This window comes from Pinus tabuliformis, chromosome 2_2 (assembly GCF_031772625.1).
Source record: "Pinus tabuliformis cultivar Carrire ecotype Pingquan chromosome 2_2, CPIR1, whole genome shotgun sequence".
NCBI lineage: Eukaryota > Viridiplantae > Streptophyta > Pinopsida > Pinales > Pinaceae > Pinus > Pinus tabuliformis.
The window spans coordinates 120,552,558-120,568,007 of NC_142300.1; the positions used below are offsets into that span (position 1 = coordinate 120,552,558).

The 15,450-nt window shown below is 38.4% G+C and overlaps 2 pseudogenes; one reads left to right on the forward strand and one right to left on the reverse strand.

Moving 5' to 3' along the window:
• Nucleotides 1-2,132: 2,132 nt before the first annotated feature.
• Nucleotides 2,133-4,146, forward strand: LOC149191643 (lariat debranching enzyme pseudogene; annotated as a pseudogene).
• A 1,699-nt stretch (nucleotides 4,147-5,845) lies between these two features.
• LOC149191644 (putative choline kinase 2 pseudogene) lies at nucleotides 5,846-6,427 on the reverse strand (annotated as a pseudogene).
• Between the last annotated feature and the right edge of the window lie 9,023 nt (nucleotides 6,428-15,450).

Genomic DNA, 15,450 nt, shown 5'->3' on the forward strand with positions numbered 1-15,450 from the left:
AGAGAGGCATTTGGAATGTGTAAAATTTCTTTGAATATTATTTTAATAAAGCAGTTTTCTGCCCTTTGGACTTGGGATCCATCATGGTGTTAATGTCTAGTATGTTTTTCTTGTAATTCACTTACATATTTTGTTTTTCTGCCTTGTTACAACATTATCTAAGAGATGTGTTAGGAATCCATCCCATATGATGCTCCTTTCATGATGATTTTTCTATTAGATGTAATGGTTGTCTTTGCAGAATTCATCCTTTACTAGATTCTTTGTTGAGAAACCTCGTGATTCTCTTTCATCTAATGCTGCTACTGTAGATCCATCCCCTATTTGATGCCTATAGGGCAGCGGGCTTTCTCCCTTATTCTTTTCACATTTGCAATCTTCTATCTAGCTGAACATGGCACTTACTTTGTGCCAAGTTTTTCGGCAGAAACTGGCATTGACTCCATAGCCCAATCGTCATTTCTTTTGTTGTTTCGACACAAAACTTTTCAAACCAATCCCCGCACTCCATAGCTAGCCTAAGATTTCATTTATTGTAGCCACATTGTGTTGGAAAAGAGAGAGCCCTCTCTGGTCTAGCAAGGCTAGATGCCAGATCAAAATCTTGGTCTGTGGTTACCTTGGAATTGCCTTTTCTCAGCCTTGAGGTTCATTCTGAATGCTGACATATTGGTTTCGTTGTCGGGGACGAGGCGACAGATCTTCTCCGGAAAAGATCCTTCAAGTTGCAGATCTGATTGCTGATGGTGGAAAATAGTAAGGCACATATGAAGGCTGAAATCATCTACCTAACGACTCCATTGTTCAAGATCCCAAGCTTCAAAGTTTAAAAGCGACTTCACTACTAATGAATCCAGAATCTAGATTCCAGAACGTTGATTGTAATCACCGATGATAGGGTATGTGGCAAACCCTGTGCGTTGTGAAGCTTTCAAAGAAGTTAGAGATCAGTTAGTAGATATTGAAATAGATGAAGTATTTTTCATTACTGTGCTTCAATGTTTGAGATCTCTGAAGTATTCTCCTAAAGCTAAAACTGGTTTCTTTGAGTTAGTTGTCGAAAAATTTGAGAAGGAGATTCAATATTTAAATGATCAGATCCAATCATATGAATTCTGAGATCCCAAAAAATTCTTAGAAACTCTCCCTCCTTCGAAACAAGAAACAATAAGGCTACCCATGGATGTTTGCATTGACAGTTTGTAGTTGGAGGTCTGTGTTGAGGAATTAGGGTAGAAAATATAGTTTGGTTTCTTTGATACTATTGTCACATATATGGAGTATTTTTTCAATTTGAATGATAAGTCGGATTGTCTGTCATGCAGCCAAACTCAGTTTGTGCATGGATGGCTATCAGCCTTTCCAGTTATGTCCTGGGTGAAGCACTTCCAAGCAGAATCCTTGTCACAGTTACTTGATTGGTTGATCTAGCATTACAACATCACTTGATCTATTGATTTTGTTGCAAAGGAAGGTAGGTTTGTGTATAAAAAGGCTACCCAAGGCATCATTTCAGTTTTCGGTATTTGTTTATGTACAGGTTGCAGTATGTATATGTTTTTGGATTGGTATAAGTTTTTTTGAGTTTGCAGTTGTTTGACCGTATTGCCCAATGGATGAGGCACTTGGTCTACAATGTTCTTGACACCTCCAAGGAGCTACCATCCCCAATAAGGCCAATGTCAGTCTAGTCTTCGAAGTCTATCACCAAGGATCAACATGAGCTCTTAATATGTATGGTTTTGTTATATGTTTTGCACATGATATTCAACACAAAACATGTCATAAGTGTGCCCATCAGAAGCAGCTCGGAAAGAGCTTTCCAACGGTATATCACACTCCTAAAACTGGCTCCCAGATCAGAAGATATGATCAAATGAATAATTAACTCAAAGATCTCCTCGTGCAGTTGTTTATGTGTTTAGTGATCCAAAGGAAACTAGGAGATATCAGTGGCTAGACTGTGATAGAGAAGGATAGAACATAGCATTTGAAGGTCTATTACTGTGTTATTAATCCTCATCTCAACATATGGCGAGCTCGTTTCTCCGCTTTGATTGAAAGAGATATCTTGTGCAAAGGGCACTGTACATTGTTGACAGTGATATTACTGGTGAAGGACTGGTTTAAAAATGCATTTGGTGGATGATCTTGAGGAGAGAGGTGCTCATCAGAGAAAAGAGAATATCACCTTCGCTTCTAACTTATGGAAGGTTCATCATATTACAAATGAAAAATATAGTAAAAAGGTACGAGTTACCACAAGCAGAATGAGGGATGCTCAAACTTGAAAATCTGCTTGGTCTTGTTGACAAACCAATGAATAGTTCTACCCCCATCCATGGAACAACTCGGAAGTACCCAAAAATTAAAGTAGATAGAAGTCACATAGACAGAGATATTCATCTACATAGTGTAGGAGATTCTGGGGAACCCGAAGGCAAAGGAGAGGTGAAGATGTTGTTCACCCCTTGAAAGTATCATTGGAGGACCTTTACAATGGGATATCAAAGAAGTTTTCACCATCTCGAAATGTTTTGTGCTCTAAATGCAAGGGGAAAGGGTTCAAGTGTAGCACTTCAATGAAATGCAGTGGGTGCCAAGGGTCTAGCATGAAGGTCTCTATTAGACATCTTGGACCTTTGATGATCCAACAAATGCAGCATGTCTGCAGTGATTGTAGGGGAACAGGTGAGACTATAAATGAAAAAGACAGATGCCCACAATGCAAGAGTGAAAAAGTCTTACCCGATAAGAAAATGCTCGAGGTCACAATTGAGAAGGGAATGCAAAATGGTCAGAGGATCACTTTCCAAGGGGAAGTAGATGAAGCACCCGACACAGTTACTCGTGACATTGTATTTGTAGTTCAACAAAAGGAGCATCCCAAATTCAAGAGAAAGGGAGATGATCTTTTCGTTGAGCATACTTTATCATTGACAGAGGCATTGTGTGGGTTTCAGTTTATATTGACCCATCTGGATGGTCGACAACTGCTTATTAAATCTAGTCTCGGTGAAGTTGTTAAGCCAAGTCAGTTCAAGGCTATTAATGATGAAGGAGGTGGCGCTGCGTGTAGCCCTATGCCGCTGCGCTCCTGGAAGTGTGGCACTGCACGTAGCCCTTTGGCGATGCACGTAGGACCATACTAAAAAAAAAAAGTTCTGTAGGTGCCTACAACACGTCCATTGATGTCTTGAGTGGTAGCAATGTTGATTGGTGGTGTTGAGTTACTATGGAGGATGTGTTGCACCAAGGATATTCTTTATGGGGTTTGTTGGGGTCATCTGGTTTGGAAATATTCGCATTGGTGGCCTTTCTGGCATTTTCAAATCACGCAATTATTATTCAGGGCATTATGAAAGGGCACCTTACAATGAGAGTGATATCAGGTCTATATATCATGTGCGTGAATATGATGTTCAAAAGCTTATGCAAATTGAGGAGCCTCTAGATATATTTATTTCACACGATTGGCCTCGTGGTATAACTGACTTTGGAAATTCAGAGTAGTTACTTTGTCACAAGCAATTTTTGAAAATGAGATAAAAAACAAGACTTTGGGGAGTCAGCCTACTAAAGAATTTTTGAAAAAGTTGAAGCCTTCATATTGGTTCTCTGCACATTTGCACACTAAATTTGAAGTTGTTGTTCAACATGGGGAGAATGGACCTATCACAAAATTTCTTGCATTGGATAAGTGTCTTTGTGGTCACAATTTTCTCTAGGCTATTGAAATAGAATCTAATTCAGGGCCACATGAGATCCATTATGATCAAGAATGGCTTGCAATAACACAAGCATATAATCCTTATTTTCCTTTAAGCCAAAAATTTGTACAATTGATAGTAGAACGACCAAACTTGGGATTCCATCGCCAGTTTGTGAGAAATCATATGAAAGAAATCAACATGAAGCCTTTTGATTTTACAATGACAGTCCCACCTCATGATCCCACCCAAGGAAAGGCAGTAAATCCAACATCTCTTGGTCATGTTCGTAACCCACAAACAACTAGTAGAGTTGCATTACCTTCTAGATTCTGCACCTGAGCATGCTACAAAAAATAGAAGCCCGGTGTCTTTAATGATACAAGTCAAGGATGAGAATGAATTTGTATCGGATGATGCTTATGGAGGTTTTTGAGCTTATCGTATGATTAAAGAATATGGCATAATATTTTCCAGCTAGGAGTTTATTCCTAGTATCTCCATCATTCGATGAGAATCATATTCAAAAATTCAACATTTCTAGATTTCCAAAAGCATTGTTGGACACCAAATCCTCAATGGGTTAGTGTGGAAGCGGAATAGACAAAAGGAGTCCAAGGGACCTTGGGATGTGGAACCCAACGGTCACAACATGTACTATAAATGTATATCATTTGTTAATAAAAATGCACTCTCATGTTTTATCCTTCCGATTCTCTTGCTGCCATGTGTGTGTTTAACATGGTATCAGAGCAGGCGTATTCCTGCCCTGCATAATTACTTTAAGCCATTTGTTTTATGGCCTTTATATGCAGGTCATTTCTGCCAATGCATTTCATGAATATTTACTCAGCTAAATTCTAGCTGCAACCTCTGTCATTTCTCCAGCCCTATTTTTAGCATTCCTAAAATAGTTGTAACTCCCTTTTATGCCTATCTGCCTATTTTGCCTATGTTCTACCCATATTGTAAAAACTGACATCACTGACATAATATGGTGCAATGAGTGCATATTTGGTGATATTGCATAATTTAATTGACCTCTAGCATAATGTTCCATTGCATCTTGTTTACAGCATGCATGCGCTGCTCTCTCCCTTCCCCATAACATTGGCTTCTAACATAATGTATGGCCTACATAAAATGTTGAATAACTGTCGCACTGTGTGAATGTTGTCATACAATGCTCCCTCTCACCTCTACTCTTATACGTTTCCATAGGCACTATTTTAACGTCGCCATATGCTCCATAACCTTTCCCATCCTGGCAGTACGCCAGATCAAAATTGACTAGTCTTCTCAGCTGGAGCAGAAGCTGGCTTTGAGAACAATGCAACAGAAGCTTATGGAATCCATTAAGAAGACGAGCATCTGAGGGAGGATTTTTACCATGAGATTCGAACGCTGGACCAACTAACTCTCTAGTTGTGTGTGGATATTGTCTTGTTGGGTGTGGAGCCTGATTATCTTCTATATTCAAAGGTATTGCCACATTGGACCCCAGTTTGAAATGGGGGCGGCAACGCCGCCCGTAAAATATTCGCTGCAAGGGGGGTCCGGGGGGGCGACTGCAACCTTTGGGAGCCCCCCCCTGGCGGGGGGTTTCGGGGGCAGCGCCCCCAAAGCTAAAAACATCTATAAAATTGCCTTGTAAAAGCATAGTAATTTCTAGTCAATCTGGGCCGTTCATTAAGCGGATGATCTGACGGTAGAACTTATGTTTAGTTTAGGGTTTTTTTCCCTAGAAGGCAACCCCTCTCTTTGTATGAGGGCATTGTATTTGAGGCTATGTATTCGGTGAGCGGCAAATAGAGAGGTGAGACTGTGAGAGAAAACAGAGGATATTACAGTGGATCTGCTGTAGGTTGTGTCTCTTCATTTTGTTGGATAATAGAAAGGAAGGACTGGTTGTTCGGGGTGGACGTAGCCCAACCTGGGTGAACCACGTATATCTGTGTCTCTCTTGTTTTATGCACTTTCTGTGTTTATATTTCTGCAATATTTTATGTGTTCCATTGCTCCATAATATATAATTTTCTAACATGTCTGTAGTAGAAGTTTGCTGGTTCAACCTCTGAAAATATGTCTTTGATTCCCTGCACTGTGCATTGAATGCTCTATCTCCTCACCATTCACTATTTTTTGTGTTGAGGATTGTTGATATTCACCGAATCAAAGTCAAGGGCTTGCAATTTTCGGTTGGAAGGATTGCTCAAATGTGAGATTAGGCAATTGGTATTGTCCATAATCTGCCAATCCCTCAAGCGCTCCCATAATCGTGGATGAGATGATCCAGGAATGTCTAAGTGATGGAATTCATTTAATTTGATAGAAATCTTTTGAGATATGTCCGAATCACGTAAATCTTTTGCTGAAAGCATCCGAGCATCAAGAAACGCCTCGAGACGACCATTTGGGAATTGACCCAGTAGCCTTGGCCCATGACCCAGCTGAGACATGCACTCAAACGTTATAATTTCATTTTCTCTTTCGAACAACAGATTGGCGCTATTGCCACAGATTCTGACAAGCACTTTCTTTGGGCAGTGGCCATCTTCCCGACTCCAGTGGCATTCGTATACCCTGTTGGTCATCGATCCCTGAAGGATCTTCAATACTAGTTCCTGCACATTCACTATGCCATTCCATTGGCTTGCAATCTTATGAAGCATAGAGTATGCCTCTGCATCATTAGCATCCCCACCTTCATAGCTCATTTTCTCGTATAGTCAAATTCAGTGGTAGATCTCCTTTGCAAGAAAACACTATTTGGATTTATATGTAGAACTCCAACTGTGTTCTACATCTGATCTATCAAACAACAATTTTTTGTTCGGTGTTGGTCTGCCTACCGCAGACTGTAAGTCTCAGTTCAGGGGTGCATTTGGTAAATCAATTGGGGTTGCGCTTGATATCATCTTGAAAAAGCCTCATGTAATACTCCAAGTCAAAATCATCTAAAGCAAGTCCCATTTGTTTGTTAATCTTCTCCACAGCTGATCTTCCAACTTTGTACACTTTATTGACAAATGTGTTGAGTCTGGACGGGAATTTCGATAAGTTTTACAATGAGAAGTAGCTCGAGCATTTAGTGGGAGCCACTCATCCTTCTTGCTGTTGGACAAGATTATCTTGCTTTCTGGGATGTGTTAGTGGCTGGGTTGTGCGTGGTACTTAGAGGAGCTCAAACATAGTTATAGTCAAGACATACCCTTTCCTAGCTAAGCATGAGGCTGAATATATTATTCAACTAAGCTCGAGTCTTTATTTTCTTGCTGGTCATGGGTTTTGAAGGTTACAATAATGGGTGACAAGTCACTCTTAAATACTTTTTCATTGTTGTAGATTCATTCTGGGCTGTGTGCTACCCATAATACTAGTTTGCGTTGAATAGAAAGAGGACGAGTTACCTAATATATTGCTATTGGTTGGTCTGTTGGTATTTTGGGTCAATTTTTGCCATACCAGAACGAGTTTGTCTCAGTTTGGATGCCATTTAGAGGCTGTTTGTGTGGCTGTATATTATTTTCACTAGCTGATACTGAAGTGTTGATATACATTGAAGAGGTAGCCAAAAATTTGCCAGTAACTTACTCAAATCTGGTATCTCAAATGTTGAAGTGGACTGTGAGTTAATGCCATCATAGACAGTGCATATATATATCAGATTTTGTTTGTGTACTTATTTAAAAAAAAACAAAAAAATCTCTTTATATATATTTCATTCTGGCATATGCTCTCTTAGCTCTCCATAAATTCTGTGTGATATATGAGAGCAGATTGTTTTCTTTGAAGAAAGAGGCAAGGTCAAAGAATATTTGTTCGTACCCTAGTCAAAGCATTTATATATGAGCATTCAAGTACTGTCCATGACATGGTGCTATAGTTGTTGAAGTTTTGATAGCCATCATTTATGCTTTGAAAGTGAATGAGTATTTGAAGGATCCAAGCAAGTTTGTAGTTGCTGCTGCCCCAGTTGTGGCATTGTATTTAAAACTCATTATAGTTTCTGTCTACATATATATGCATTGATTCCTTGATTCGACTGCTGCATAAGAGTTTGGTGGGCTGTATAAAGGCAATGATTGTTTTGACAAATAAAAATAATCTTTTGTGGAGAAAAGTTTAGTCGGTTGTATTGTCAGAACATAGTGTTGATCATGAGTAAACTCTTATTTTGGTGCTTGCTGGTTGCACACTGATCATTTGCTGCACATTTATAAAGGATATTGCAAGTGGGTATTACTTTTTTGCATTGAGTAGTAGTTGTGATCATTTTTTAAGGTGTAATTCTGACAGTAAAGAAAAAAATGGCCAGAATAAGTGAAGTATTAGAGTTCCTCAAAACTCCTATATTGTCTACTAATCATGATACATTAAAAGTCAGCAAAGTTTCTCTCACAGACATTCAGGTATGTCTATGTTAGGCCCCTATACTACTAGTGTAACCCCTTATTGTTATTAGTACAACCCCCTTATTATATTGATGTACCCATGTAGTGCCCATATTGTCACTATTGTGCCCCATAGAAGCCCACTATTGTTATTATTGTGCCCTTACATTATTATTGTTATGTCGGCTCTGATTATATTATGACCCCTTAGACTCCTATATATAGAAAGGAGGTCTTTTCATTTGTATCATCCAAGAATTGTTCATTTATGTAATGTAAAGGAGGTTTCCCCCTCGAAGAGGCTAAATTCTAAGGCGTTTATCTATCTTTTCTATCTTTTCTTGAGCTGGTTTCATAACATTTGGTATGAGAGCTTTGGATTCTAGGGTTTCGCTGCTCCAAATAGGTCATCGTGGAATTTTCGATATAACTTTTTTTCTACGATGTTTCAAAAGCTAAAAAAAAAACCCATTTGAGAAGAAATCGTGCTGAATCTCGAATCCAAATTTCAGAACGTTTTTCACTATATTGGCGGAGATATGATCTGAGGAAGTTGGTTTTCTTGCAGACTCTTGAATTACATTCCAAACAGGTGACCTGGGGAAAATTTTCATAACTTTCTCTCTGAGCATCGGATTGAAATTTTGTAAGAAGGTAAAAAAATAGGATGGACTGTAGTTTCTTTATATATCTGTTTAGAGCCAAAGGTTGAAACAGTGACTCGTGGCACGTCGTACAAGTTCGCTCCACTGAACTAGTCTATAAGTAGGTCAATGTGGGAGATTTTGCATAACTCTTCCTTGGAGAATCCAATTTGGATCATACTAGTGCCATTGGAAATAGGACATAGAGGGCTACTACAAGTTGCAATTATAGAACTTAAAGGTCTAAAAGAACAGAGTTACAGTCGTTTCAAGATTGAGCTCCTAAAATCAAGAAAAAGCAAGATGAGGAATTTTGATGGCAAGGATCCAGTAAATTGAATAGTTCAGATGGAGAAATATTTTGATCTACATGGTGTACCACTATTACAAAAGGTATGTATTGCATCTTAATATTTAGAACTTTATCAATTTTTATGGTATGAAGGGCTTTGTTCTCGTAAACAACTTGTTACGTGGTCAATTTTCACGAAGGAAATGTTAGCACATTATGAGGACACAAAGAGCAACACCTTCTTTAGAGCAACACCACAACAATTGGAAAGAGTAAAAGGGATTTGTGACATAGTGGAAAGAAAAATTATGGAAACCAGAAAGCATACCCCTCACAACTATAAAGATGGAAGTGTTGTTTCTCCTCGCCTTCCACAACCTACAAGGGTTACACCACAACAATTGGAAGAAAAAAGAGAAAAAGGGCTTTGTTACAATTGTGATAGCAAATGCACTAAAGGTCATAAGTTTGTTGAGAAGAAATTATTTTATATAGAATATGAAGAGGAGGAAGAAAAGGATCAAGAAACATCAAAAGAAGAGGATATACGCCAGGACCCCACCCCAGAGAAAGAAGAAATGAATCAGACCATATATTGTAAAGCATTGGCAAGAATTACCACTCCTCAAACTCTCAAGATAGAAGGACATATCAAGAAGAAAAGGGTGCAAGAAGTGAAAGATCACATTGAGAAAGAATAAATGAATCCAATCATATCTTGTAATTCATTGGTCGAAATTACCACTCCTCAAACTATCAAGATAGAAGGACATATCAAGAAGAAAAATGTTCAAGAAGTGAAAGATCACATCGAGCATCAAGATATGAATATGACCATATCTTGTAAAGGATTGGAAGAAATTACCACTCCTCAAACTCTAGATATAGAAGGACATATCAAGAAGAAAAAGGTTCAAGCAGTGAAAGATCACATCGAGCATCAACAACAAGTTCTCCAACTTTTAAAGGATAATGCCACCTTGGTGCAAAATCAAATGAAACAACAGGTAGATCAACATCATAGTGAAAAATGTTTTGATGTAGGTGATTGGGTATTTTTATTGCTACATCTAAAGCAAGCTATTTATGAGAAGGAAATGTTGGCAATACTACATGCACTTAAAAAATGGAGACCTTACCAAATGGGAAGACTCTTCAAGGATGAGGATGTGGAAGCATTGTTTTGTGCTATTTCTATTATCTAACCAGATTGAATGAAAGAAGAAAGGGATGAATGGAAGAAGGACGAAGAAGTATGGCCACTTATTCAAAAGTTGCAGAAGATCGCAATTCAAACAATATTGCCAGTAATTGAAGAGGAAGGAAAAATCATATTGGAACCTAGAGTAGTCACAGAAACAAGAACCCGACAGCTACGAAATCGATCAATTTCAAAGTATCTCATCAAGTGGAAGAACTTACCCGCTGAAGATTCCACATGGGAGGACAAGAATTTTATACAAAAGCATCAAGAACTACTCAAGCATTGAGGACAATGCTTTTTTAAGGAGAGGGGCATGTTAGGCCCCTATACTACTAGTGTAACCCCTTATTGTTATTAGTACAAGCCCCTTATTATATTGATGTACCCATGTAGTGCCCATATTGTCACTATTGTGCCCTTACATTATTATTGTTATGTCGGCTCTGATTATATTATGACCCCTTAGACTCCTATATATAGAAAGGAGGTTTTGTCATTTGAATCATCCAAGAATTGTTCATTTATGTAATGTAAAGGAGGTTTCCCCCTCGAAGAGGCTGAATTCTAAGGCGTGGATTTATCTTTTCTATACTTTCTTGAGCTGGTTCATAACATTCATAACAGTCTACAAAATGCACAAGAGAAAATTGATTTTGTGCGGCTTGAAACTCAGCTATAACAAGAAGAATTAAAACAGAGGAGTCATTATGAACCTGTTTCTATTCAGAAGATTAAAATAGACTCCCATAAAGCAGCAAGGTTACATGTAGGTGCAGAAGTTCAGCTTGCACTTCCCAAGCCCATCATCATACCTTGGGAAGAGCTTGTCCATAACAAGCACAAAACCGGTCTTGGATATGACAAGGATTTGTCCTTTCATGTTCCAGGCTACTCCAAACTAACCCAATTTCAAAGTGCTAGATTCATTCATGACAGTTCACCTGCTCCTCATGACAATTCACCGCTAGCTGTTCCAGATTCTACTCCTCTTCCACAGCAACAACAACAAATTGTGAAATTCCAACACTATGACCGAGTTGGCCATATGAAAGATCACTATTTTTATCTTCATCTATGTAAGCACTATCATAAAACCATTTATTATTCAAACAGATGCTTCATAAACAAGTCTCCTGCAAGAACAAAGATTCATCTAGGATGGATCACTTCTTGGAAATGGGCATCAATAGCCAAGAAGATGTTGCAGTCACATGTCAAAACTTGTTCCAGAGTATTGAACAGTCTTGCAGTTGAGTTTTCTCCTTCATCTCACCTCGTATCTAACAGGGGGGAAATGATCGTCATCTACAAGATTCAAAGCCACATCAAGCGAGCCTGAGCCACAACCTGCCACACCAGTTTCAGAGTTGTAGCCAGAAACAAAGATGCCCCTGAACATGCCTTAAGTTGGTAATCTGGGACACTTCCTCTAGCATAAGACTTCAACTTCTTGCCAGTTTCAGAAGAATTCTAGGAAAAAAATTGAGAACACTTCCTCTAGCAGAAGACTTCATCTTCTCGCCAGTTTTGGAAGAGTTCCAGGAATTGCATTAAGCATTCTAGATTTGTTGGTCATCCTTAAACCATCACAGGTTGAGACTTCCCTTTTCATGTTGAAGTTCTCCCTTTTATGCGGGGTGAGACCTCCCTTTCATGGTTGAAGGTTTCCCTCTTCAAAACAATAGGAGCACTTCCTCTAGCAGAAGACTTCAGCTTCTTGCCAGTTTTGGAAGAGTTCCGGGAACTGCACTAAGTGTTCCAGTGTTGGTGGTCATCCTTAAACCACCACCCTTTATACCAACATTCAAAGAGCACATTCAGCCTAGTGCTGCCATTCATTTTTTGCACGTTTTATATTACAACTCTTTTCTTGGACTCGTACATAACCCTTCGGGTTAAGGGGGGAATTTTGGACACCTAATCCTCAATGGGTTAGTGTGGAAGCAAAATAGACAAAAGGAGTCCAAGAGACCTTGGAATGTGGAACCCAACGGTCAAAACATGTACTATAAATGTATATCATTTGTTAATAAAAATTCACTCTCATGTTTTATCCTTCAGATTCTCTTGTTGCCATGTGTGTGTTTAACAAGAATCTAGTGAAAAAGTGGAAACAGTTTGTCAAATGGTTACAAAATCGGCGGGAAGATCTTCAGTTCCATTTTTTGGGGGAACAAGAACAGCGGGCTGGTCAACTAACTCCTAAATTCGTGCAGGCGGGTGCAAGGTGGTAGTCAAAGGGTAGAGTTTGTGGAAATTCCACCCTTAAAGGAAGCAGATCTTGACCAAAATTTACTGATTTTGGTTTTCAAAACAACCTTATTTGCCATAGTTCACGAGAGTTTATAATATTGTTTAGTTTATAATAGAGTTTTATCACAGGATTTTAGTTTTATTTTTATTTTTTATTTTTTATTTCCTATGTTAAGGAAATAAAAATAGATTTGTAATTTAGTATATATATAGGATTATTTTAAAAGATAGAGGTTCGATTTTTGCAGCAGAGAGGCATTTGGACTGTGTAAAATTTCTTTGAACATTATTTTAATAAAGCAATTTTTTGTCCTTTGACCTGGGATCCATCACGGTCTTAATGTCTAGTATGTTTTTCTTGTAATTCACCTACATATTTTGTTTTTCTTCCTTGTTATAACATTATCTAAGAGATGTGTTAGGAATCCATCCCCAATGATTCTCCTTTCATGATGATTTTGTTGTTAGATGTAATGGCTATCTTTGTAGAATTCATCCTTTTCTAGATGCTTTGTGGAGCAACCTCGTGATTCTTTTTCATCTAACACTGCTACTGTAGATCCATCCCATGTTTGATGCCTGCAGGGTAGCGGGCTTTCTCCCTTATTCTTCTCAAATTTTCAATCTTCTATTTGGCTGAACATGGCACTTACTTTTCCCCAAGTTTGCCAACAGAAACTAGCATCGACTACATAGCCCAATCGTCCTTTCTTTTGTTGTTTCGACCCAAAACCTTTCAAACAAATCCATGCACTCCATAGCTAGCCTAATATTTCTTTTATTGCAGCCACGTTGTGTTGGAAAAGAGAGAGCCCTCTCTGGTCTGGCAGGGCTAGATTCCAGATCAAAAGCTTGGTCTATGGTTACCTCGGAATTGCCTTTCTCAGCCTTGAGGTTCATTCTGGGTGCTAACATCTAGAACATCCTAATCACTACAATTCCACACCTATAAAATAAAAATCACATGCAGAGTGAAATATTTCATAGCTAATATGGAAATTACTTTATCGAATCCTTAAAAAATATATTTCAAAGGTCCATCATAAACATTATGAATGCATTAAACCAATGCATGATTTATTTACATAAACACCTGGATATAATACTTTATATTAGTGTTTCGGGTGGAGGAACCCTAGGGCTTTGGGTTAGAACCCCAACAGAGTAGAAGAAAACTACAACAAGAAATACTCAAATAGCTCAGGAAAGATGCTTATATTATCAAACTACATAAGAGTGACCGTACCCGATTTTCCTTCGTTCGAGTAGGTCCTGCAAGGTTCAGACCCTCTGCAACTCCCGATGTTCTTCAAACCTAGAAATAATTCAATTTGAACATACATAACAGTATAGAAGTAAAGCATTTTAATCAAATTGACTTTATATCATATAAAAAAATGATTAATCATACATCCAAATGACATTCATAAATGAATTAAAACATAATTTTATGCATAGACATAGTTAATTTCGGAAGCGAGACAACATTTCTTTTATTGCAGTAAGCTATAAATAACATGGAGAGAATTCACCTGAGTCTTTCTCTGGCTCCAAGTGGATCCATCCTCCAGATTCGTCCTATCCCAGCCTTCAACAATCTTCTTCCATCACCAACACCATCATATCTCAAGCAAAATGAAGGATATCTATAATCAAGGAAATTAGGGTTTCCTGAAGCTTGGTGAAGTGCATGAGGCATAGGGATTCATCAGACTCAGTCAGGGATAATTTCAGTATAATAACTCTATCTCTTCTCCTCCTTAAGGCCTTCCCATAGAGGTCTATTTATACCTCTCCTAATTAGATTTTTAGTTGGGAAATAGTTGGGCCATCGGCAATAGGAGCTAATCAATAGGTAAAACTCGTGAACCCTACCCAAAATTGAGAAATTTTATTTTTTAAGTGTTTTGATACATATATGTGGGTTGGGTATTGACTGACCCATGTGTACACGCTTTTAGCTCAGGGAAAAGTAGCGTACAGGGAATAAAACACTATTTTTTATATATTTGGACCAAGTCTAGAAGGAGGGGTTTCCTTAGGCCATAAACAAAACATCACATATACCAAGAGTGGTAAATGGTGCTATAACAGATGCCCCCTAATATATGAGGTTAGAAGTGGTACATGATGGCCAAAATATATTAAGTGTATGGAAAGAATCATGCTAAGACTGAGAAGGAATTCACCAAAATTCAGCTTGCCAAACCATCAAAAGAGATCAGAAAGAAACTGTTGTCTAAGGTGGGCATACCCATGCTCAAAGAAAGTAAATCATGTCCCCATATCAAGTACGAGCGGATCTAATATGTAGACTAGTATAAAAGAAGTAAAAGTACATAATGGATCATTTGATCGTGATTGAAAAGGTACATGTCTGAATATCACATATAAGAAGATGACCAATGATGCTGAAGGATGAAGCTGATCACTGATGTAAAAAACTGATCCCAATAGTACCAAATGAGCATGATGGAATAAAATGATACTACATCGCAACTTGGATGCCAACATATAAGATGTCACTGTGAAGAACTGCAACATATAATGTGGATGGTATCAACTAGCAGCAACAAGTGCAACTGACAAGTGAACCAAAACATGTTGATGCAGCCCGAGGTCTTCACCGACTGCTGTGGAACATTTCTACACAATGGGAATAAATGATCTGAGGTCGACCACGTGAGAAATCATTTGATTACCGGTCATTGATGTATACCGTTAACAAACGTGAGACTACTCATCGATAACGATAATGAGAGTCAAGGTACCCAGTACAATCTAACAAGTGCGAATGAATGAGTTGAAGTCGAACACTTGAAAGAATCTATCAATCAGGAGACAATGATGGTTTCCCACTATCGATAATGAAGGAATATGCCACTAATGACTGCAAACCCCAAGGTACTTCCAAATGGACTTTAGATCTTTTTTCCAAAGCAAATGAGCTATA